General features: G+C 35.6%; 1 protein-coding gene across 10 annotated transcripts in view; it reads left to right on the top strand.

The window, feature by feature from the left end:
- Positions 1-26,321, top strand: part of LOC109686449 (monocarboxylate transporter 2) — a 182,333-nt gene that overhangs the window by 5,372 nt on the left and 150,640 nt on the right. For 5 of the 10 annotated variants that reach the window (XM_074083797.1, XM_074083786.1, XM_074083792.1 and 2 more), the window contains exon 2: positions 11,481-11,573. The exons of the other annotated variants lie outside the window; for them this stretch is intronic. The gene's annotated coding sequence lies outside the window, so the exon portion shown is untranslated. The remainder of the gene's footprint in view (positions 1-11,480; positions 11,574-26,321) is intronic. 10 annotated transcript variants of the gene reach the window in all.

The raw sequence follows: 26,321 nt of genomic DNA on the forward strand, positions 1-26,321 counted from the left end.
AAATATTCAGCCTTAGGGCTTTTAGGTTTTTATAAAGATCATTGGCTTATTCTCCCTAACAGCTTTTCAGAAGCTCCTTGAAATCCCAACACTTCCATTAGATGACATAATAGTGTTGAATTGCATAATAAACCATTAAATGTTGATATGAGAAAATAGCCCAATGCAACTTTTTGCCTAGTAGAATAAATAACATTTGTAGCACATATTTGATGACTAGTAAACAAGTGTAGATGGTATATACATTTACAAACTGTAATAAGAACACTGGAAAAGGGGTAGGGGATGTGTTTTAGTGACAGAGCATTTATCTAGCATGAGAAAAGCCTTGGGATCTATCACCAATACTGAAAATAATAACAAAAGCCTGGAAAAACATTAGCCACAAGTTAAACATATTCAAGTTAAATATAATAAAACTAGTCCACTGTACATGGCTACAGCAGAATCTTTTTTAACATATTCGCAAATAGTAGCATTGATAAAACACACATATTTTTGGAAGTAATTTTCCTGACCTGATACCAAAATCTCTTGCAAATGTTTTCAATAATATTCATTGAAATCACAATGGAGTTCATGAAAATCCTTCATGATATTTGAATGATGGCTAGAAGATGCTAGTGTAAAGATTTTGTAGGGGAAGGGTAAAGGTATTGCAAAGTTTTTAGTAGTTCCACAAAAAAATTTATAGCTCAATTATAGAAGCCAGTGAATTTTAGTAGTACTTGGCATTAAAACAGTAACTTTCAGTTGAAAATATTTAGACAAAAGTGAAATATTTGTTTAGAAAAAGATGTGCATAAAATGTTGGTATTTTTTTTAAACACCTCACATTTTTATTGTTTTATTATATATGTGCATACAAGACTTGGGTCATTTCTTCCCCCTGCCCCCACCCCCTCCCTTACCACCACTCCACCCCCTACCTCTCCCCCCGACTCCCTCAATACCCAGCAGAAACTATTTTGCCCTTATTTCTAATTTTGTTGTAGAGAGAGTATAAGCAATAATAGGAAGGAACAAGGGTTTTTACTGGTTGAGTTAAGGATAGCTATACAGGGAGTTGACTCACATTAATTTCCTGTGTGTGTGTGTTACCTTTTAGGTTATTCTTTTTGATCTAACCATTTCTCTAGTTCCTGGTCCCCTATTCCTACTGGCCTCAGATGCTTTTAAGGTATCTGCTTTAGGTTCTCTGCTTTAAGGGCAACAAATGCTAGCTAATTTTTTAGGTGTCTTACCTATCCTCACCCCTCCCTTGTGTGCTCTTGCATACTATACAAATTTTAATATTTCAGTCTTTAACTTTGCAAATCATTTTAAGGAGGAGGGTGAGATTATTTGCTTAGATAATTTTTCAGGATACCTGCAAATCTGTGACAACTTATTATATATCATAATTTGAGGGATGCCTTTACTTAAGGTGAGACATACTCAGGGCAGATATGCTGCATAAAATTCCATTGTGTATAGATACCACATTTTCTTAATCCATTCATCAGTGGTGGGACATCTTGGCTGTTTCCATAACTTGGCTATTGTGAATAGTGCTGCAATAAACATGGGTGTGCAGGTGCCTCTGGAGTAACCTGTGTCACAGTCTTTTGGGTATATCCCCAAGAGTGGTACTGCTGGATCAAATGGTAGATCAATGTCTAGCTTTTTAAGTAGCCTCCAAATTTTTTTCAGAGTGGTTGTACTAGTTTACATTCCCACCAACAGTTTAAGAGGGTTCCTTTTTCCCCGCATCCTCGCCAACACCTGTTGTTGGTGGTGTTGCTAATGATGGCTATTCTAACAGGGGTGAGGTGGAATCTTAGTGTGGTTTTAATTTGCATTTCTTTTATTGCTAGAGATGGTGAGCATTTTTTCATGTGTTTTTTGGCCATTTGAATTTCTTCTTTTGAGAAAGTTCTGTTTAGTTCACTTGCCCATTTCTTTATTGGTTCATTAGTTTTAGGAGAATTTAGTTTTTTAAGTTCCCTATATATTCTGGTTATCAGTCCTTTGTCTGATGTGTAGCTGGCAAATATTTTCTCCCACTCTGTGGGTGTTCTCTTCAGTTTAGAGACCATTTCTTTTGATGAACAGAAGCTTTTTAGCTTTATGAGGTCCCATTTATCTATGCTATCTCTTAGTTGCTGTGCTACTGGGGTTTCGTTGAGAAAGTTCTTACCTATACCTACTAATTCCAGAGTAGTTCCTACTCTTTCCTGTATCAGCTTTAGAGTTTATGGTCTGATATTAAGATCCTTCATCCATTTTGAGTTAATCTTGGTATAGAGTGATATACATGGATCTAGTTTCAGTTTTTTGCAGACTGCTAACCAGTTTTCCCAGCAGTTTTTGTTGAAGAGGCTGCTATTTCTCCACGGTATATTTTTAGCTCCTTTGTCAAAGACAAATTGGTTATAGTTGTGTGGCTTCATATCTGGGTCCTCCATTCTGTTCCACTGGTCTTCATGTCTGTTTTTGTGCCAGTACCATGCTGTTTTTATCATTATTGCTTTGTAATATAGTTTGAAGTCAGGTATTGTGATACCTCCAGCATTGTTCTTTTGACTGAGTATTGCCTTGGCTATTCGTGGCCTCTTCTGTTTCCATATAAATTTAACAGTAGATTTTTCAATCTCTTTAATGAATGTCATTGGAATTTTGATGGGAATTGCATTAAACATGTAGATTACTTTGGGAGTATAGACATTTTTACTATGTTGACTCTACCAATCCATGAGCATGGGAGATCTCTCCACTTTCTATAGTCTTCCTCAATCTCTTTCTTCAGAAGTGTATAGTTTTCCTTGTAGAGGTCATTCACATCTTTTGTTAGGTTTATACCTAGGTATTTGATTTTTTTTGAGGCTATTGTAAATGGAATTGTTTTCATACATTCTTTTTCAGTTTGCTCATTGTTAGTGTATAGAAATGCTAATGATTTTTCTATGTTGATTTTATATCCTGCTACCTTGCTATAGCTATTGATGATGTCTAGAAGCTTCTAAATAGAGTTTTTTGGGTCTTTAAAGTATAGGATCATGTCATCTACAAATAGGGATATTGTATTCCTTTTAATCCTACTTCTTGCATAATTGCTCTGGCTAGTAATTCTAGTACTATGTTGAATAGGCTGGAGATAGTGGGCATCCTTGTCTGGTTTCTGATTTTAGAGGGAATGGTTTCAGTTTTTCTCCATTAAGTATAATGCTGGCTGTAGGTTTGTCATATATAGCTTTTATAATGCTGAGGTACTTTTCTTCTATTCCTAGTTTTCTTAGAGCTTTTCTCATGAAATGATGTTGGATCTTATCAAAGGCTTTTTCTGCATCTATTTAGATGATCAAGTGGTTTTTGTCTTTGCTTCTGTTAATGTGGTTTATTACGTTTATTGATTTTCGTATGTTGAACCATCCCTGCATCCTGGGATGATGCCTACTTGGTCGTGGTGAATAATTTTTTGATGTGTTATTGAATTCGGTTTGCCATTATTTTACTGAGGATTTTTGCATCAATGTTCATTAAGGAGATTGGCCTTTTTGGAGGTGTCTTTGCCTGGTTTTGGGATAAGTGTAATACTGGCTTCATAAAATGTGTTAGGCAGTTTTCCTTCCCTTTCTATTTCATGGAACAGTTTAAGGAGGGTTGGTATCAGTTCTACTTTAAAGGTCTGATAGAATTCTGCAGAGAATCCATCAGGTCCTGGACTTTTCTTTTTGGGGAGACTCTTGATTGCTGCTTCAATTTCATTTTGTGTTATAGATCTATTCAGGTGATTAATGTCCTCTTGGTTCAGTTTTGGATGATCATATGTATCTAGAAATCTGTCCATTTCTTTAAGATTTTCAAATTTATTTGAATATAGGTTCTCGAAGTAGTCTCTGATGATTTCCTGGACTTCCATGGTGTTTGTTGTTATCTCCTCTTTTGCATTCCTGATTCTACTAATTTGGGTTTTTTCTCTCCTCATTTTAGTCAGGTTTACCAGGGCTCTGTCTATCTTGTTTATTTTTTCAAAGAAACAACTTTTTCTTTCATTAATTCTTTGAATGGTTTTTTTGGTTTCTATTTCATTGATTTCAGCTCTTATTTTTATTATTTCTCTCCTTCTATTTGTTTTGGGATTTGCTTGTTCTTGTCCTTCTAGGAGTTTGAGATGTACCATTAGGTCACTGATTTGGGATCTTTCAGTCTTTTTTAATATATGCACTCATGGCTATAAACTTTCCTCTCAGGACTGCCTTTTCTGTGTCCCATAGGTTCCGGTAGGTTGTGTTTTTATTTTCATTGACTTCCAGGAACTTTTTAATTTCCTCTTTTATTGCATCGATGATCCATTCTTCATTAAGTAATGAGTTATTTAGGTTCCAGCTGTTTGCATGTTTTTTGTCTTTACTTTTGTTGTTGATTTCTACTTTGACTGCATTGTGATCAAATAGTATGCACGGTATAATTTCTATTTTGTTATATTTGCTGAGGCTTCCTTTGTGCCCTAGGATATGATCTATTTTGGAGAAGGTTCCATGGGCTGCTGAGAAGAATGTAAATTGTATAGAAGTTGTATGAAATGTTCTGTAGACATCTACTAGGTCCATTTGATCTATGGTATATTTTAGATCTTGGATTTGTTTATTGAGTTTTTGTTTGGATGACCTATCTATTGATGATAATGGGGTGTTAAAGTCTCCCACAACCACTGTGTTGGCCTTAATATATGCTTTTAGGTCTTTTAGGGTATGTTTGATGAAATTGGGTGTGTTGACATTGGGTGCATACAGATTGATGATTATTATTTCCTTTTGGTCTATTTCCCTTTTTATTAGTATGGAATGTCCTTCTTTATCTCATTTGATCAATGTAGGTTTGAAGTCTACTTTGTCAGAGATAAGTGTTGCTACTCCTGCCTGTTTTCAGGGGCCATTGACTTGGTAAATCTTCTTCCAGCCTTTCATCCTAAGCCTATGCTTATTTCTGTCGGTGAGGTGGGTCTCTTGTAATGAACAAATTGTTGTATCTTCCCTTTTAATCCATTTTGTCATGCTGTGCCTTTTTAGGGGTGAATTAAGTCCATTAACACTAAGTGTTAGTACTGATAGGTATGTGGTGATTCCTGTCATTTAGTTGTCTTAGTTGTTTGAAGGTTTGATTGTGTGTACCTAAGTTGAGGTTACTTTCTACATCTTGCTTTTTCTTTTCCTGTGGTTTGGTGCTGCCTGTCTTTTCATGGTTAAGTTGGGTTTCACTTTCTGTGAGCAGAATCCCTTGCAGAATCTTTTGTAGTGGTGGCTTTGTGGTCACATATTGTTTTAGCTTCTGCTTATCATGGAAGACTTTTATTGCTCCATCTATTTTGAATGATAGTTTTGCTGGGTAGAGTATCCTGGGGTTGAAGTTATTTTCATTCAGTGCCCGGAAGATCTCACCCCATGCTCTTCTTGCTTTTAATGTTTCTGTTGAGAAGTCTGCTGTGATTTTGATGAGTTAACCTTTGTATGTTACTTGTTTTTTCTCTCTTACAGCCTTCAATATTCTTTCCCTAGTTTCTGAACTTGTTGTATTAATGATGATATGTCGTGGAGTAGTTCTATTTTGATCTGGTCTGTTTGGTGTCCTGGAGGCCTCTTGCATCTGTATGGGAACATCTTTCTCTAAATTTGGGAAATTTTCCATTATTATTTTGTTGAATAGATTACGCATTCCCTTCACTTGCACCTTTTCTCCTTCTTTAATGACTATGATTCTCAAGTTTGGTCTTTTGCTGGAGTCAGTGATTTCTTGCATTTTCTTTTCACATGTCTTGAGTTGTTTAATTAATAGTTCTTCGTTTTTTCCTTTAATTACCATTTCATCTTCAAGTTCTGAGATTCTGTCTTCTATTTGTTCTATTCTGCTGGATTGGCCTTCCATTTTGTTTTGCATTTCTGTTTCATTCTTTTTTCTGAGGTTTTCCATATCCTGGGTGGTTTCCTCTTTAATGTTGTCTATTTTAGTCCTGAGTTCATTTATCTGTTTGTTAATTGTGCTCTCTGTTTCACTTTGGTGTTTATACAATGCTTCTATGGTTTCCTTTATTTCTTCTTTTGCTTTTTCAAATTCTCTATTTTTGTTGTCTTGGCATTTCTTGAGTGTCTTATGTACATTTTGGTTGACCCTATCCAGTATCATCTCTATAAAATTCTCATTGAGTACCTGTAGTATGTCTTCTTTTAAATTGTTCTTATGTGCTTCATTGGGTTCCTTGGCATAGTTTATCTTCATTTTGTTGGTGTCTGGATCTGAGTATCTGTTTTCTTCATTCTCCTCTGGTTCCTGTACTAATTTTTTGCTGTGGGGAACTGGTTTTCCTGTTTTTTCTGTCTTCCCATCATTGTCTTTGTTTTGTTACTGTCCCTGTACTGTGTGCAATTAAGTATTTTCTAGCTTGTAATAATAACAATGGTAATATTTAGAATGGAAGGGTGAGAGGAAATGGAAAGCAAGTTAAAGAAAAGGGAAAAACAAACAGACAAGTAGGAGAAAACAAAACAAGGAATCAAACAAGAAAGTTTGAAAGGTATAAACAGGGAGCGTTAGTGTACTAATCGACAGTAAGCTGAACAGGCATTAGAGAGACAGGATTGAAAATAAAAGAAAGAATAAAGAGAAGAATAAAAATAAAAAGTAAGTAAATGAAAGAAATATATATATATATAAATAAAATAAAACATAATGAAAAATAGATAATAAAAAAAAATCCTCCAAGTTCAAATGCAATGATGTTTCAGTCTTAAATATTTTGGTGTCCATCTCAGTCTCCAATCCTGGAGATGGTGCCTCAGATGTTGTTCTGTAGTTGTCTCATCAAAGGGGATGCATAAAGTAGAACAAAACTGCACACACACACACACACACACACACACACACAAAAACTCACAAAGTGTCCCAAGTTCAAATGCAATACAGTTTCAGTAAGTTTTTCAGTATGCAGGTGTTGTTCAGTTGTTTTTTCATCAATGGTATGGAGAGAGAAAAAAAAAAAGAAAAAAGAGCCTGGAGACAGTTCTGTGAATGGTATCTGTGGCTGTGGCTTGCCTGCCTGCTGCTGTCAGTCTGCTGTTGCTGGAGGCGTTACTTATGCAGATCTCAGAGGTGAGCTTAACACTCACCTGGCCCTGCAGGCATTGTTTACTCAGAGTTCTCCTGTGCTGGAGCCTCTGCTACATGCTTTCCCCTTTCCAAGCACACTGGGGGAGGTGACACTGCACCCGCTTTCTCAGGCCTGCGTGTTTGTTTACAGTTCATGTGGGAAGTGGGTCTTCCCCCCTCTCCTGTGGAGTTTTCCTCCCACCACCACTTTTACAGGCTTTCCCGCTCCTGATTACTGGGTGGTGCTGCTGCTCCTTCCAGCTGCCATGTTTGTTTACAGCTCCCATGGGAGGTGGGTCTTCCTCTCTCTCCTGTGGAGTTTTCCTCCTTCCACCACTCTCACAAGCTTTCCTGCTCCTGGTTGCTGGGTCTGCGCCCCCTTTCCCTCCGGAGCCTCTCCTGCCCGCCTGGCTTGTTTATTTACAGTTCCGGGAAGGATTCCCTTCCCCCAATATTCGGCACTCAGTGTGTCCCACCCTCTTTTGCGCATTTATTTATTCTTATTGCTTATTACTCAGTTTCTCTTTTTTCCCCGGGTGGAGGTCGGTCTGTCCAGGGGGCTATGCTGATCTGGCCCAGGGTTGTCTATGGGAGTACCGTGGTACCGCTAAGCTCACCTTGTCAGTGTCTTCCCAAGCCATCTGGGAGTGGGCAACTGGCGGCCTAGGGGCCCTGCTTGTTTCTCCATTTAACATGAAGTGGAGATGCTCTTCGCCGGCTGGAGGTGTGGAGGGGTCAAAGTTTTGCCTCATCTCGTTGGTTTTGCCTGCAAGGTGTGTCTACAGCATCTCTCCAAGATTTCACTATAGGAGGCATGCTTTCTGCTTTCTCCCTCTGGCCACCATCTTGGAATTTCCTGTTGGTATTTTAAAGAAAGCACTTTATTTCAAACATTTTGTTATTTTGCCACATAGTTACACGATGTTACTTACTTGCCTTAAATTAGATTCTGATTAAGGCTATTATGTGGAAGAATGATGTATTAGTCAGCTTTATATTATTACAATGAAATACTTGAGGCAGCTAACTTATAAAGAGAAAAAAGTTTTGAAGGTTCAAGGATCAGATGGAGAAAGAAGACATTGGTTTGGCATTTGTGAGGGTGGTGATCAAGGGCACACCGTGGTAGGAATCCATGTAGGAACAAATGGTCACATCTAGAATTAGAGCAGAAAGAGACAAGAGTCCCATAATCCTCTTTAAGAACATGCCTAAATGACCTAAGGACCTGCCTCTGGGTTCTACCTTTAAAAGCTCCAAGCATCTCCCAATGTTGCAACCCTAGAGATCAAGTCTTTAACATGGATCTTCAACATCCAAACCATAGCATAATGTATGAAGAAGTTAATGTATATGAAGAAGCTACCCTCTAAGTAATTGAGTTAAAGACCTACTTCTTTTCTAACTAAATTAGACATGAATAAATTGTAAAACTAAAAGACATGTATTTAACAAGTTTCTAGGGAATGGACTATGTTAATAATATTTGCCTTATTTGCAAATTGATTTTCTAAAATTCCAGACTCTGAAGATCCATTCAGTACTTCTCAGACATGCCAGTGATGCATTCAGTGAGGGCAGTATTGTGTGACAGTACTTGTCAATGAGTGAGATTATTGACATTTTGGTGGGACACCTCTTCGTTGTGTAGGAATGCTTGTTTCGTCATGACATTTAGAATCTGACAGTAATAGTCCTAGCCAGTCAGGCTGCTATAACAAATTATGACAGGCTAGGTGGTTTGTAATCAACAGAAATTTGTATCTCTCAGTTCTGGAGGTTGGAAGCCTGAGATCAGGATGCTAGCCTGGTTGGGTTCTTGTGAGTATCATACTCCATGCTGCACAGCCCCATTTTCTGTGACTTTCATGAGGTGGAGAGACAGAGAGACAGAGAGGCAGAGAGAGAGAGAGAGCTGTGGTCCTTTTTAGAAGGATACCATCCCCATTTATGAGGGTTCTATCTGATTATCCACTTACCTCCCAGTGGTCCTGCCTCCTAATACTATTACCTTGGAAGTAAGGATTTCAAATTATGAATAGTTGTCAGTGGCCATACCACCCTGAATGTATCTGTTCTTGTCCAGTATGAATGTGGAGAGTCACATAGTCATTAACAGTGGACTGTGTTTTTTAAAATATATTAATACCTTCTCAATCTTTATAACAATTGAAAGTGCCCCTCTGCAATTTAATATATCTCCTAGTGGAATGGTACTAGATGTGATTGAAAGCTAGGGGCCAGTGTAAATAGATTGATAATGTCTAAAGAATTATCCTTGGGGTTAGAGTATCTTTAAATAAAAAATTATTTCTCCTCAAAGGATAAAATAATAATTTTGTCTGAAAACACTGTAATTTGAAATAAATTCTTTTTTCATAAAGTATAATAAGTATTAACATTTAATAATCAGGTTGTCATTGACTTCATGGGTTCCCTGTCTTCATTTGCTTTAAACTCTCAGCATCTTTCAGGGTTGTTGTTGCCTGTTGCTTTGTGAACTCTTTGTTTGACTTCCACGTGCTCCTCATTTTCCCTGGCTGCCTTTTGCTGCTGCTTCTTTAGATCTCCTTTAATTTTCTATTCAGTAAAGTTTGCTTTCCTCAACTTCTATTTTGGATTTTTCTTTTGTCTCTATTCTATTGATTACCAAAGTTATTTGTTTGACCTCCACTTTTGCCTCAGTGGGAATAACGCCCATGTCATCCCAAGCTAGATTATACATCCAAAATACACATGCCATCAGATAGTCTCTCGCAGCATACCTCCCTTACCTTCATGTCTCCCTGCATGATGTAATTCTAAACAGCTTCTCTCACTGCCTTCATACTCAAGTCATACTGAACTCTCCCTGTACTTTGTTCATCCTCATTCTGTTTCACGCATAATATCTTTGGTCATGCTGTTCTTTTATCTTGAAATTCTATAACTTCCTAGTATTTCCATTTCTAGCTTTAAATTCACCTTCAAAATTTAGTTTACACACAAATTCAAATTCCTTCTGAAGTTTCTGGATAGGTAAAACAAGTTTGCTAAGATTGTAGTAGCATTGCATTTATAAAACCTTTTTTGTTTTAAACATTCAGTTATAGTTGCCTTTGTACAAGTGTTTGTTTCTCAATATGCTGTAGATTTCTGTATGTCAGGAATAATGACATGTCTGTATTCATATCTACTTTATCATTTAGGTGGATTGTAGACTTATTAGAGAACATCTGAGTGTTCCCACTTTTATATATGGTTCCTGTTCCACCCTAAGCATCTTCAGTAAGCAACATTTATAGTTTAAGTACACACAAGGAAACAGCCTATTATTTTAAGGAAAGTTTCAATTGTTACTAAATCCCTTTTTTCTCCCCAGGGTGTTTACTCAACTTTCTGGGGCTGACAAAGTAAATCTCTTTGTGGAATGAAAGCCTATACATATGTGATGACAGCTTATATGTCTCATGTTTTCTCTATGAATTCAACATATTTGGTCTTTCCACCTGGGCTTCATGTGAACTGGCTAAGCTCTGTATCAGGACCATTATATTTTAGAGGCACTCAAGGTTAAGAAAGTCCAGAAATATCCAGAATATTTCAAGGATCACAGTGGTTGTTTATGTATAAAAATATTTAAACTGTTGTTCATGACACAGCTGGCCATTGTAATACCTTCAGGTGAAGTGAAAAGGTGGGAACTCAAGGTATATGTAGTAATCCCCCTCTGGGAGAAACTCTGGTATCTCAGGGATGAACATTTCTTTCTGTGGCCTCCATTGTAATGAATGAATAAATGAAGAGACTATAGAAAGGGATGAAGGAAACTTCACTTTAAATTTTGATTGCAATTGGAGATTAGCTGTTCAGTAAAATTTTTCCTTTGTAGATTAGTGACATCAGAGATAAAATAATAAATATGCCATGTATGTATATATTTAATAAGCAAATTTAGGAATTCTAGGCTAGTGAAATGACTATTTGGTAAAAATACATTAACTTCTAAGTGAAAATGCCTTGTGTTTATTAAACATTTCCACTTTTCAGGCATCATTTTAGAACTTTACCTGTCTTAACTGCTCTTCAAAACCTTATGAGGAAGGATAGCTGTTATCCTCGTGTTAGACAGGAGATTAGAGCACCAGGTGAAATATGTTGCCCAAGGTGACATATCTTGTCAGTAGAATAGACTAGATTTTAACTGTTAACCACAATACTCATTTCACCATTAGTACATTCAAACAATCAATGTTGCAGTGGATTTTAAGGCATTCTAGAGGGAGTAAATTTGATAAATATTTAAAAACAACAGACTAAGTATAAGTTTGGATCTGTTAAAACATGCAACAATAATGAACTTTTCTTACTATTTCAAGGAGGTATTTGGAGGCAAGCTAGGAAGCTTCAGAAATACTGACTTCTTACTGCTACTCAGGGAAGCTGGAGGAGCCATTGTGAACTGAAGAACAGTAAGTCCAAGTTGTAAACTCTTTAGCTGGGTTGCAAGGTGGTGCAAGTAGGATGTATGGGGATGACAGGACTCCCATAGTGGGTGTATGAAGAGAGGAGAATTTGGAGAATTTGATATGCATATATTGAATCTAAATTGAAAGGGAAATGTGAAGAAAGCCTCTGATGTATTTCAAGCCAGAGAATGCAATCTCTTCACACCTACATTTCTGTTCCAAAGACTATTTTAAGATGTGATAGAGATGACTATGAATAAAACAGGTAATTGCCTTTTAGTTTTTAATTACACAAATAATTATACATAAACTAAAAATAAGGTTAAGCAATTTATGCCTTTGAGCCAACTTTTTGTAGACTTCCAGCATCATCTCTATAGTCTGTCTCATTCTCTAGTTCTGTCTTCACTCTCTTCTTTTTTCTCCATCTCTTTTGTTTGTTAGATTAGAGAGTTTGGAGTAGGTAGACCACTATGTAATTTGACTTAGCTACTTTTGAGGTGTTTGTCTAAAATTTATATGTAAACTTTTAGAACCCAGTTTCTTCATTTTGAAAACAATTGATAAGCCTATTTCATGGTTGGTTGCTGGTGAGTAAATAAATAATGCCAGTAACTGACAAATGTTAATCATAATCATTTCATTTTTATCCTGCTTATGTTTTCAGTGCATTTTCAAGAACAGCTTCCTATTCCCAAAGAATTCTGTTTTGTTCATAGGGATTTATGAGTTATAACGTTGTACTTCACAGCCTGAGCCAAGTAGGAGGTTCAGAAAAGAAACAATGTATTGACATGACAATAATGTTCATCTTTTCACTATGTAAAAAATTCTGGGTTTTTTTTTTTTTGGAACATACTAAAGGACACTTATACTGATGTTACAAACATATTTGCTTGCTGAGTTTTTCACTTAGCTACAGAGTTGGGATATAATTTGGAGTATATCCCAAGGGAATTTTAAGATGCGAATTCCTTCATTTCCACTTGTATATAATAGCACATATGAGCACATTTGAAAACTACCACAAAGAGTAAAACAATCATCTTATTACCTAAGATATTTTCTCACTTTGAAACACAAAACATACACCAACATAATTATTGATAACACTTAAGTGCCTTCTGTGTGTCTGCTCTTTTATATACAGTATCTCTAATTCTCATTATTACCAAATAGATAGATTATATTCATTTACAGGTAGATGGAATAAAGGCTTAGCTAGAAGAGCTGTCCATCAGAGCATGCAAGAGTCAATGCCTCAGCACATGTTTCAGAGGCAGGTATGATACTGATGGCAACTCGGTCTTGCTATAATATTTTACCTCAGTGCAAACCAGCAAATAATTAAGAATTGCTCTATGAAGTAGCCTGCAAAGAGTCATGTCAAAAAATATGTGTAAGACATCTTTCCTGGACCCCTCTTCTTGCCAGGAGACTGTAATTTCAAAAATATTATGTGTTGCATGCATGGTGCATTCCAGAGTATAACTGCTAAAACAAAATAATAAATAATGATAAAATAAAATAATAAATAATAGAGAAATACTTGTCTAGGACTGTAGTTGACAAAGTATAGTTTTTGGACCAAATCCAGCGCACTGCCTGCTCTTTTTTTTTTTTTTTTTAATAAAATGCTATTGAACTACAGCCATACCTGTTTATTTCCATGTTTTCTGTGACTACTTTCTCACTATCGGGAAAACATGAGTAGCTGTGACTTAGCCTACAAAGCCTAAAATATTTGCTCTTTGGCTCTAGGATTTCAGAAGAGTGATATTTTATTTTATGATGGAGGAATGAAAAAGCTTTAGTTAAAGAGGTGGAATGTGTTTTGGAGCTAAGAGATCTTTGGGAGTCTTTGGGACAGTGAAGAGAGGTAATTGTAAATGTCACAAAGTTCAAAATCAGAAGTACATGGATAAATACAAAAGTATAAGGAACATATTAGAGTATGTAACTTACATAATGTAACCATATGTCTATGAGTATATTTTTAAAGTATTCATCTAGAACACTGATCTTTAAACTTGATGAAACATTTGAATCGGTGAATTGTTTAAAATAAGAGTTTCATTTTATTCAACAATCTATGCTGAAATCTAGTCCATATAGAAAATCACTGATGTAGTATATTTACTCATTTAATGAAACTGATTTTTTTTGTTGATGGCAGAGACCATTCTTTCATTTTAAATCTCCTTTCACCAACTGCATAACAGGCATAATGCTAATAATTTTTTTCTACTTGCTAGTTACAATAAAATATAACAATATGTAGAATTTGTGCACACAGCTAAGTGCCAACCTTCCATGCCTTATCTTGTTAAGAATTTCCAATAGCCCAGTGAGGTACGTATTCTTATTCCCATTTTATGGAAGAGGGCACTGAGAAATAGATAGAGACAAGTTATTTATGGGCATAAAACTCCAAAATTAATAAGACTGTTTTGTTTATATAATATCACCAAGAATTTGAATCTTTAAAAATGAAAGACTTTTAGAGTTAAGACATAGATAGGAATATACTTTGAGAAATTTATAAAAGCAAATACTCTAATTTGTTCCACCATGAAACTTACTACTTTTCTAGTCAAAGCATTTGTGCCATATATTAAAAGTTGTGTCACTTTCATTACGAATGTTGAGAACATTGAATTACAAAACTTTGTGTCCTCTCTCTGTTTACCTTCTGCCTCTGCTGTTTTCTACAACCTTTTCTCTCTTTGCCTTGTCTTTTAACATTTAGTTGATTGCAATTTCATCTTTTTTTCTTCCTTTTTCTGTAGTATGATTTCCTAATTAGTCATATAGGAGTTGCTTATTTAATTGCACAGTGTCTTTGATGTAGCAATAAATTGCTTGCATGAATTTTCCTAAAGCAAAGACTGCTTTCAGAGGAAAAAGAATCATTGAAACTTAGTACTAGTAGTCCACTTTTATCCATGGGATACACATTCCAAGACTCCAGTGAATGTCTAAAATTGGGAGGCTATTACTTGAACCCTAGAAATCCTATGCTTTTTTCATATATATATATGTATGTATGTATGTATGTATGTACATATAAAATAAACTTTCACCTTTTGACTTCAAATAAGCTTTCTATGGCTTCTCTTTGGTATACTGCAACTAACAACATCACTTTTGCATATTGAAGCCATTGTTAAGTAAAATAAAGGTTATTGGAACATAATCATGCAATACTGCCACAGTCGATCTGATAACTGAGAAGACACTAAGTGAGTTTCGAGCGGGATGAATATATAGCATGGAATCACTGGACAATGTGGTAATTCCTGTCCTAGGTGGGGCAGAATGAAAAGGTAGGAGATTTCATCATCCATTGCACTACTCAGAATTTTGCACAGTTTAAAACTTAAGAATTGTTGATTTCTGTATTTTTCCACTTAATGCTTTTGGACTATGGGTCAGTAAAGTTTCAGAAAGTGAAAAGCTAGAAAGAACTAGCTTCTTTGTCTGAACTTAAGGAGGCATATATTAAAGAATTATTTGCATCTCACTAATGAATATGACAAAGTAATCAGAGAAAAGGAAAAGGTGAATGACTCAGAGGAAGCCACAGAGAGTCTAAGAAAATAAAAGTGTGTTTTCCCCTGTGGGCCACATTAACATCTCTGTGGAGAGTAACTTGGCCACTGTGCTATTGGGAGAACATTAATTACACGCAGTACTGACCTGGTAAGATGGATCGAAACCTCTTGTAAAAACTAATTCCTTCTATTTTTTTTTTGGTGATACTAGGTTTTGAACTCAGGGCTTTGCTCTTATTTAGGTAGATGCTCTACCACTTGAGCCACATCTGCATCCTGATTATTTCTATTTTAATCTTTAATTTAATTTAATATTGCTAATTTAAGAAAAAAATACCTTACTGAGGAAATTTGTTAATTTTTATTAGATTTGTTACCCTCTCTCGGTAAGAAACCCAGGTATAAGTGTTGTTTTCAAAAGTTTTCATAAAAGGGAAAGCACACTTCTAATAGTATGTCACCAATTTATAATTTTAATTATAACTATTCATTGTGATGCTTTAGTATTTATGATCAAAATTATTATACATATTTGGCCTATAACTTTCATATAAGAGTGAATATTCCATCCAACCTTTTTAGTCCACAAGCTGTTTTAAATTATTTCACATTTTTATTAGTCCTCTTATTTTACTAGTTCTCATCCCAAAGCACTAATACTTAATGTCTGTCCTGCTATACATTCAGATAATGACTTGCAGTGTATAAAATCTAAATTTAAACACATAATTTTGGTACTAAGGATTTGCCAAAGGATTTACATACCCATACTTTTGGAACTAGAAAAGGGGAACTGATGTCATTGTCAAGAAATCTAGTAGATATTGTAAATAATGCTACTCAAAGAAGGCTATGTTTAAATAATTGGTTTTGAATATTGTTTTATTGCTTTCATAGCATTTGATTACACTTTATCAAACAGATAAATTTATTCCCTTTTATGCCTTAATAAAAAAGACAAGTCACATATAAAAGTGTTAGTGATAATTGGTTCTTTAAAATACAGAATTTCATTATGATTTCAAATTCATTGTAAGAGTACATTAAATTCATTTCAAAATGATTTCATTATAAAAAATGTGCTCTTAACTCTAGTCCTGTGATAAGCACCTTAAAGATGGTGCTATAATGAAATTCTAACATACATCTTTAAAAAATGTGTTTTTTTATAGTAATTTCAAAATACATGATTGAGATCATATGAGTTTCTAAATGTTGAGGCAGCTGAAATGAACAAAACTTGTTCAGAAAGTTTTGTTTCAGTCAGCTTATACTGCTCTAACAAAATACCATAGACTGAATGGGTCTACCATAGACTAACATAGACTAACATAAAGAACAGAAATTTATTTCTCACAGTTCTGTAAACTGGGAAGCCCAAGATCTAGGTGCTGGCAGATTAGGTGTAGGCGGGGACCCACTTCCTTGTTCGTAGATGGCTGTCTTCTTGCTTTGGCCTTACATGGTGGAAGAGTCAAGGAAGATCTCTATGGTCTTTTTTAAAAGGTCACTAATCCCATTCTCGAGGGTTCCACCTTCATAATCTACTTTTTCCCTAAAGTTTCCAACTCTTAATACCATTATCTTTGGGTGAGGTTTCAAGGTATGAGTTTTGAAAGGACATAGCCATTCAATCCACAGCAAAGTTTTATACTATCTAAATAGTCTAACATATGAATGGGGCTTTACAATTGACAGGAAATCTGATTCATTCATCACAATTAAAATATTCCTTTCTTGACTCATAGAAGCTATCCAGTGAAGGAAGTGTAGGAAATTACAAGTACATGATACATATTACCTACTGAGTAGTATTTTATAGGAGAGAGTTGATAGGGAAAACAAGAAATACTCCATTGTTAGTTGAAGGCTTTTATGGACTGGTCAAGAATATAGATCATTTATTTTACAGACAATCTGTACTATTTAAATTGTAGTTTACCAAAGCCAAGAGTCAAAGACTAGTAATTCAAACAAAAGCAATTTATGCAACTTTGATATTCATGAGTTAATAAGGATTCTTTCATAGAAATAAAGAAGATTCAAGTTAAAAACATGCTAAAATTGTGACCAATTTTCTTGATCATGCACTTATTTAAATAAATATGATATATAAATGGAAGATTTATTGGGTCTTGAATTTGCATGTGTTCCTAGATAGTCTCTTGGCATGAGAAACACTTTTACATGGACTATTTGGTTCCTGGAAAGGACCATGTTTTTTATAATCAATCACCGATGATTTCAAAGAAAGTGGTTTGGGTATGCTTTTTATGGGATTAAAATGTGCCAGAATAATAGAAGATGGCTGAAGTGCCATGATTCCTTAATTTTATTATAGGATCAAAATTTATTTTGAAAAATCATGTATTCTTTGTCTATACAGCTGTAATGGTTTGAATATGTCCCCTCTGAAATTCATATGTTGGGACTAAATGGCCATTGGATAGTATTAAGAAATAAGGTGTTGAAGAGGTGGTAAGTTATGAAAGCTCATTCATGTATGGGAGTACGGCCTTTTGTCCTTCTGTCTCCCACCAAGTAAGGACACAGTGTTGCTGTGCTCTGGAGGATGCAGCAAAAAGGGGCCATTTTGGAAGGACAGATGGGGCCTACATCCTAAACCTGCCAGCATTTTGATTTCAGACTTCCCAGTTTCCAGACCATGAGAAATAAATTTGTATTTTTGTAAGTTATCTATTCTGTTGTGTTTTGTAATAGCAGTACAGCTAGTCTAAGATGGCAGCCATCTCCTTTGTACATTCCTGGGAAAGCTGTCAATTTTAATATGAAAACCAAAACAGACAATAACAACTTCTCAGTGTTCAGTACAATTTTGTTTCAAGTATGTCAGTGATCACCAACAAGAACTTTTCTTTGACATTTACTTTTATTTTTTGTTACTTAAAATCTCATGTATTAGAGATTTCCTGATAGGATTGAAATCTCCAGATGTATGGAGAGTCTTTATGTGTTATGATTGGCATAAGTTCAGTTGGGGAGTTTGCTGTCTCTGTGAAACCAACACTATTGCACTAGTAATCATACCAGCAGTTACCAGGTATTCTTTTCTTGGTGACTATCCATGTTCTTGAACTGTCATTGTTGGTGTTACCATTGAACCAGAAATCTGCACCTGGCCTCGTGCAGAAACAGTCTCTTAGTCAACATAAAGCATGGCTAACCAGCAATGGTTTCTCAACTTCACCTTAGTCATAAGAGATGAGGGTTTATCCCTATGAACTCCCAAGTGCCAGAGTTCCAAAGGGAACCTATTGGAGCCTGCTAGTTTCCTCATTTGCACCCTAACGTGGTTCCTGCTCCATGACTTAACTCTGTTGGATCTTGGCATGAATGCTGGCCAAGACCTGGTGACTGTTCTTTGAAATGCCCTTCAATTTTACTGGAAGGGTAAACTACAAATAGCAGTCATGAGAACCTAACTGTTCCCAGAAGCAGACTGACAAAGAAAAACATAAAGGACAAACAACAGCATGAGGCCTAAAGTAGCTGGCTTGATCTTTACCACCCTGGGCCTGTAACCTTTAGGTATAAATAGAGTAGGCATTTCATTGTGCAGCATTTTACTTGACAAATAACAGAAGAATTGGAGGAACTTATTAAAGTATTTACTGAATGTGGAAGCACCCTGATAGTACCTAAATAACCACTTTGTGGGAGTTTTTTCTTTCGCCTCTGACCAAAGCATTATATTATATACTTTGAGCAAAATTAAAATTAGACAACCACATTTTCAATACAATTCAGACATTCTGGATGAATTGCTAAAATTGTCAAAATTTGCATTCACTTTCTACAAGTTATTTTTCTTGAACTTATTTCAAAATTGATGGAAAGTTTAGTTTCGTTCATGAAAAACAGACTTATGAGAGTAAAAATAAGGACTGTTCAATAAAATAAGGAAGGAGAACTGGGTCACTTTTATGGTGGAGAAAAGTATAGTTCATGGAAATTAAGGAGACGCCAACATTTCCAGAGGAAGACCATTATATGAAGAAAAACATGACACAAGCAATATATTTCTGTTGTTTTCTCTGATTATCACTTTCAGAGGTAACTAGAACTCATTCTACTTTTAAAAGTAATAGTACATTTTCTATCATCATTAACCAATTAAAAATCATATTCTGTCTTAGAATTTACTTAAGATGACAAATGCTTGGTAAGTTTTAATTGGTGGGATAAATGTATTCTTTGTATAGGTGCTGACTAACTTTAAATAAACAATCTACATTTTTCCAATGGATAATATTTTGAGTTAGTATTGTGATATGAGGATAAATCACTTCCTTTATTTTTAGTATTATTGCTAAGCCTGTTTCTCCATAAATTGGATAATAAAAAAGTTTAATCTACCTATGTTATTATTCTATCCTGTATCCTTAGTCCTATGACTTAAGTAGTCCACATATGAGAGTTATAAAGGCAAAAATGGTTTCTTATTAGCTGTATGTACACTGTTATCCACCATCATCAATATAATCACATATCCAGTAAATTCAATAGATGGTGATAAAGTATATACATAGATACTAAGATCAAGAACTTTTAAAGAGGAATGGGGTCACTGTCCCCATTATGTCTTTTTCTCTGCTTGCACATTGCCCTTCCCTCCCTAATTTTTTGGGACTCTGTGTACAATGAAATTTTAGCACATTAAATGATATTTTTTGGTGATAGCAATGATGTTCTACCTGAAAATTAATTTTACATGTAGAATTTTACAATGATATAATTTTGTAATTCTTTATTTTTGTATATTCTCATCTCAGATGCTTATAAAGTAAGCAGTGAACCTTACAATGACTTTCTTTACATGGCAAGTTTACCAAGTACATTCTATTCTAGTGTACATTTAGCTTTTATCTGTTCTGATTTTACAAGGCATGGCCTTTTCCTTTTCAGATGCAAAAGTTAAAAATGAAGGAAAATTTTAATCCTAGATTGGTATTGAAGACTTTTAATTTAGTTTATCATTTGTTACATCACATGATTTCTCTGTGTAAAATACAATTTTGCAATCAAAGAAACTTGGAAATTACTTAGCCCAGATTTTTTTTGCTGTTGTTATTAGTGATACTGGGACTTGAACTCAGGGCTTCACACTTGTGAAACAGGTACTCTACCACTTGAGCCATGTCTTGTCCTTTTTGTTCTGGTTATTATAAAGACAAGGTCTTGTTTTTTGCCCCGGTAAGCCTGATCCATGATCCTCCTATTTTATGCTTCCTGTCATAGTAGGATGCCAGGCACATGTCATCACACCCAGCTTTTCCCATGGACATGGGGGGGTCTCATGAACTGTTGCCTGCCCTGACCTGGAACTGCAATCCTACCTATCTCAGTCTTCCAAGTAGCCAGGATGTCAGGCCTGAGACACCACATTTGGCTTTAATCCACATGTTTTATCCAGTGAGTTAATCCTATTGAATCTGTGAAAAGTGGTAATATAGCTTAAATTAAAAGGTTTGCAGGAATACAATGAATTCACCACCTTACAAGCAACTTGTTTCTTCTTAGCCAACTTTCTTTGTTCATGAATTTATTTTAGTAATATTCTGAGAGGGAAAGTGCTTATGAATTGTATTATTTGTGTTATTTATATTTCTGTTTATCTATGAATTATAACCATTCATACTAGAAAGTCATGTCTTTGATTTCCTGCTGACAAAGTATGAGAGAATCTGTTCCTATCCGTAGACCAGTGAAAGTAGCCCTGTGTACATTACATGACATGGGCTGAGTAAATCATAAGGGGGTGCTGAAGTTGTAAGACAGTGCTTTCTGTGAACTGATGGCTATGTTGGCACCTGTGCAAATGGAAGGAGCTGCTGGATAGGGCAGAAACAGAAGCATGTATATGTATAAAACAAACCAATTCCAATAGTGATTTATAGTTCTTCAATGTCTATCATCTCTGGCACTATTCTAAACACTTAATATATTATCTTTTATAATCCATACACATAAAATAAGGACTATTAGGGACTATTATTCATTTTTTTTTTTTTTTGCAGAAAAAGAACCACAGCACCAAGGCTGGTTTCATAGCTCAGTGATAGAGTTTGCCTGGCATTCATAAGGCTTTAGGTTCCATACCTAGCACTGAAAGCAAGACCAAAAAACAAGAACCAAGCCACTAATGCATTAAATGACTTCCAAAAATTCACAAAGTTGGTGGTTAATAGAGAAGATGTTTGAGGCAAGGTGCTCTAACTCCAGATCCCACATTTAAGCTCTTAGTTCATACTTTTAGCATCTGAACTATTCAGGGCCCATTGGAGACAGAGGGGCAACTGCTTGACAGCACCATAGCTCTTCTCTGCAGTTGCGCTGTGTGTTCAGAAAAGAGTAATTCCTACCTTGCTCTTCATGAAGGGTCAAAAGTAGGTTATCAAGAGACAGGCAGCACAAATTTATGTGATCATAATTTTATATGGCACAGGAACTTTCAGATTAAAGACACAAAGATGCAGGGTAACGTGACTATTTTTATGCTAAGATTTGATGAAGCACGGCAGCTATGTAAAGATGATAGAATAATATGGGTAAGCTTTAATAGTAATATACTAAAGGGGAAGAGACTCATCCAGGCCTGTCTGTTCAGAATCTTTGTGGTCTCTTTGTCTAGTGTTCCTTCATCCCAGCTACAGGGAAGGACACTTTCTGGAAGGTCAATCAAACATTGTAGGTCAAAGACTTTTCTTTATGGCCAGTTCTTATGCAAAAAATGGGGGAATGTTAGAGTAATAGTTTTAGAATTTTTTTGGTTTGGACTGGCTTTAGGGTGAAAGAGTTCTGTCTTCTATGCTCCTCCACTGGGAAGAGGAATTTTAATTTCTGAGTTTACCTGGGCAGAGCAGAGGTGTAGAGAATGAGGGTCCCAAAACGGGGAAGCAGAAGAAGATAAGAAATTCATTTGGAAAGAATTATTTTCTGAGCCCCAGAAATATTGTTTTCTCCTCCTCCTCTTTTTCTTAAACTACATGGAACAGATTTTGACTTGTTATAACCAAAGATCCTCACCTCTAAAAAAAGTTTTGATTGTTCATGTCATTTTAAATTTTGCCAAAATAAGGAAGTCTGGGTGTTATAGAGTCATTGTTGAGATTCTAGATACAAAACAAGACAGGTTGACTTAGAAATGCTCCACTGCTTCATATAAAATCTCTTTGAAAAGTGCAAGTTATTATTGAATTTACAGTGAAATATGCTTTTGAAAGATGAAGCACAAAAAAATAATCTGCATTAGAATTATTATTGAGAAGCAGGCATCGGCTAAGTGACCTTGCCCATGGATTTAGGGTGCTCTTTTTGTTCTGTGCTGCTCAGAAGTTACAGTATTTCTCTTGTCATTTCCATCAGCCTGTCAGGTTGATGACTAAGGCCCTTATAATGCTTCTGTTTGTGGTTTTTCAAAAAGAATGATGTTTGTACTCCATGACAGCAGGATAGAATAAGGTGTGTCATCACTGAAAGAAACAAAAATAACAGGAAATTGGCAAGAGGAAATAATTAAAATCCTTGTAGCAGAGGAGGAAGTAGGAGGCAAGCATTTGTGAGGGAGAAAAAACAAAATGAAAAATAATATGCCACAAAAGGGAAACAAAAGGGGTTATTAACAGAAACAGATACAGCAAAACACAAACCCTCACTTTCTCCAAATTGGGAAAATTATTTGTAGTTTTTTCTTATTCGCAATACTACTTTTTAAAAAATTACCCTTTGAGCCATTATTGTCTTAGATTATGGCCTTTTATTTTCTTTTCCTTTGGTATGTAAAATGGGCCCATAGATTGCATTTTCAAGGCCAAGTGCAGTCTGGCTTAAGACAGAATATATAATTATCTCTGCCTAGGATCCTAAGAAGTGGCAAAACTACCTTGAAATGGAGTGCTCCATTAACGACAACTGCAGGGGAGGGTGGTCTCATATTTTCAGTTCTGGGAATCAAACCCAGGGCTGACACAGGCTAGACAGGCGCTGTAATAGTGAAATACGCCACCAAACTGGGGGAGACTGATTTTTTTATCAGTGTTTCTTAATAAAATGCCTGATTCATGGCTTGATGCATCATGGTTGACGCATGGATCGCTACCATTGTTCTCTAAACCTCTGTTTTTCTTATAAGGGGGTATATACGTCTGCATTCATGACCATGAGTTTCCCAACCTCATGTTACTGCAGTATTAGTATTAGTTAATGCCTGCTTCATACACTGAGAATTAGAGAGATTGCTGGCTTAAGAGTACTAACCTTTAGAAGTACTGAGGCACTGCTGGCTTCTTTACAGTCTCCTTCTTGGGGAGAGGAGTCCTTAAATTCCAGCCCAGTACTGAAGTCCAGCTATTTTGAGAGGAAAATGTTGTGACAACTTTTAGGTTTCTTGAACTTCAGGCTACCACCCATTATGCACTCTCCAATGGTGGAGACCCATGGTCAACAATGGTGTTAACAAATCTTGATTCAGGCTTGCTATTGGCCAGGATCCTCAACCATGGTATTGGTTCCTCCTCATTATTACTAGTTATTATCATATTTCCTCTCATATTTAATCTTACTTTAATGCCTCTAGCAATTTTCATTTTGTACCACAGTTGCAAAGCCAATTGTTTTTCTTTCATTGTTTCAGTTCAGGGACCTCGAGTGGTGAACCATTTAGATTATGTGGATTAAGTACAGTTTTGTTTTAAATTTTAAGATACAAAAGCATTACTTTAAAATTTTAACTTTTTTTTAAATAGGAAGACTTTTTTCTATATAGAAGCTAGGAATGTTTGTGCTCTTTTTAATCCTGTCAGTCTCTTTTTATTTTTTGAGGGAGGTAGAGATAGAGGATGGTGCAGAGCAATACTTGTTCATGTTAATTCAGTAGTGGAAATTCATCTTTATTTTGAGGAAACTGTATTTTAGTTGTATGTGCAATATTTTCTTATGTTTATAACTACCTACTTTTCCCACTCCACCATCCATTCACACACAGGTTTGTGTTCTCTGATTCTTTAGATTGCAGCAAATATGAATTTAATGTTTTAGTCCCCATCAAATGCTACACTTAGACTAAAGGGTGGTATAAATGTACTATGTACCTCCCACATATGGTACTGTGTGTTCAAAATGAGGTAAAGGTAAATTGTTAAGTGAGCTAGAAAAGTATCTTTTAATGAAGGAAAAGCTAACAGTAGAAGCATCTATTTAATTACATGTTCAAACATCATTATCAACCTACTTAAAAGTTGCCTGGCTACTGTGTAAGCCATTATAATCTTTTTTCTAGACTGAAGAAAATAGGTTGTGGTCTGCCCCTTTCCCCAACTCTTGGTTATGTAAAATAGAATATAGAAATTTGTCAAATAATGTGGTCACAACCTATGTTGATAAAATGTCAGACTATAATTTTAATCTTTTTGTGCAATCAAATAGAATAAATCTTTCTCCACATTTCTATGTTTGTATAAATTCTTGTATTTTTGTTCTTTATGTATCTTGTATTATATATATAAATACCCTGTTTCACATTAAGGTTTTCTTTCTCATTTTTCTATATGGTGTCCCTCAATAAGTGGTTCTGAATTTTAAAAACTGAGCTTATCAGTTATTTCCACTATGTTGTTTTGTTTATTTTGTTGTGTCTTATGTAGTAACATCCTTCCAACCCCAAGGTCTTTGAAGATATTATGCTAAATGTTTCTCAGTATAGTCTAGTGGATTTTTCAGTACTGATAGAAACATGTCTTTCTGATTCAATCTAATAACATAACCACTAGCTGTATACAGCTATTGACTACTATAGGTAATGTGACTGAGGAAATGAGTTTTTAAATTTAATTTTAATTAATTTGAGTTTAAATAGCCTGATGTGGTTGTTGACTTTGTATTGGATAGCTCAATAACAGTTTGGTTTTATCACTTGTGGTGGTCCATCTGGTGTTCATTTCTTTTTTGGCTTGGTGTGAGCGTAAGTTAAAGAGTTAAATGTCATGTTTTCCCATGTGGATGACCGGTTGTCCCAGAGAAAAAGCCTTTCCTTACCAATTGCAATTGCTTTGTGTGTATGTGTGTGCATGAATGTGTTTGAGTGTGTATTTTTTCTGTGCTTTGATAAAATTCATCTATCCTCGCACTGGTACCTCTCACTGTCATAATCACATAGGGTTTTTTTTTGTGGTACTTACTGGGACTTGAACTCAGGGCTTACACTTTGAGCCACTCTGCCAGCCCATTTTGCTAGGTATTTTTGAGATAGGGTCTTGTGACTATTTGTCTTGGCTGGCTTTGAAAGGTGATGCTCCTGATCTCTGTCTTCTGAGTAGCTAGGATTACAGGTGTGAGCCACCGGCCACTGCAGTTTTATAATAAACCTTCATGTTTAGTAATGCACATAGCCCTGGCCCCACCTTTGTTTTGCTTTATAAGTGGCTCTGCCTTTCTTGGCCATTTCCTGGATTTCAAATATATTTTAGACTCTAGTTATTAAATAATAATAGAGATTGAATAGTATAAAATAATAATAATATTGCTATTTTGCCTGCATTATCATTCCAGTAAGATAGAACTATACTTCCTGAAATCAGCCTTCAAGAAATTACTCTGCATTTCAAAATACTGGTTTTGTTATTTGATTTAATTTGTGCAAGACTTTATCCTCATCTCCCTATATACCTATCCTTACCTCAACTAGCAAAAACCCCTGGTTCTCCTTACTAATGTTTATACTCTCTCTTCAACAAAATTAGAGATAAGGGCAAAACAGTATCTTCTTGGAAGCTAGGGGGTGGGGGTGAGAGGGAGAGGGTAGGGGGAAAGGAAGGGGATGGGGGAAAGGGGGAGTAATGACCCAATCATTGTATGCACATATGAATAAAGGAAATGAAAAAAAAGACTTTATCCTCCATTGAAAGCAACTAAAAATTGTACATAAAATTGGAAAATCATCAGGAAAGAAATAGTCAGAAAATAAAATTAACTGACAAAGGTAATTGGTTGATTAAGAGGAATACTTTAGCTGGGCACCAGTGGCTTGTGACTCAAAGTTTAGGCCCTGAGTTCAGACCTCAGCACCACAAAAAACAAAAGAATACTTTATTCTTATTTCTGGTTGGGGCAGTTGATGAACTATGTGGGTTAGACTTGGGTTTCAAAGTCCCAAAGTTGCATTTTACAGATTATGAAACCC

The sequence above is a fragment of the Castor canadensis genome, chromosome 8 (assembly GCF_047511655.1).
Source record: "Castor canadensis chromosome 8, mCasCan1.hap1v2, whole genome shotgun sequence".
Classification (NCBI taxonomy): Eukaryota; Metazoa; Chordata; class Mammalia; order Rodentia; family Castoridae; genus Castor; species Castor canadensis.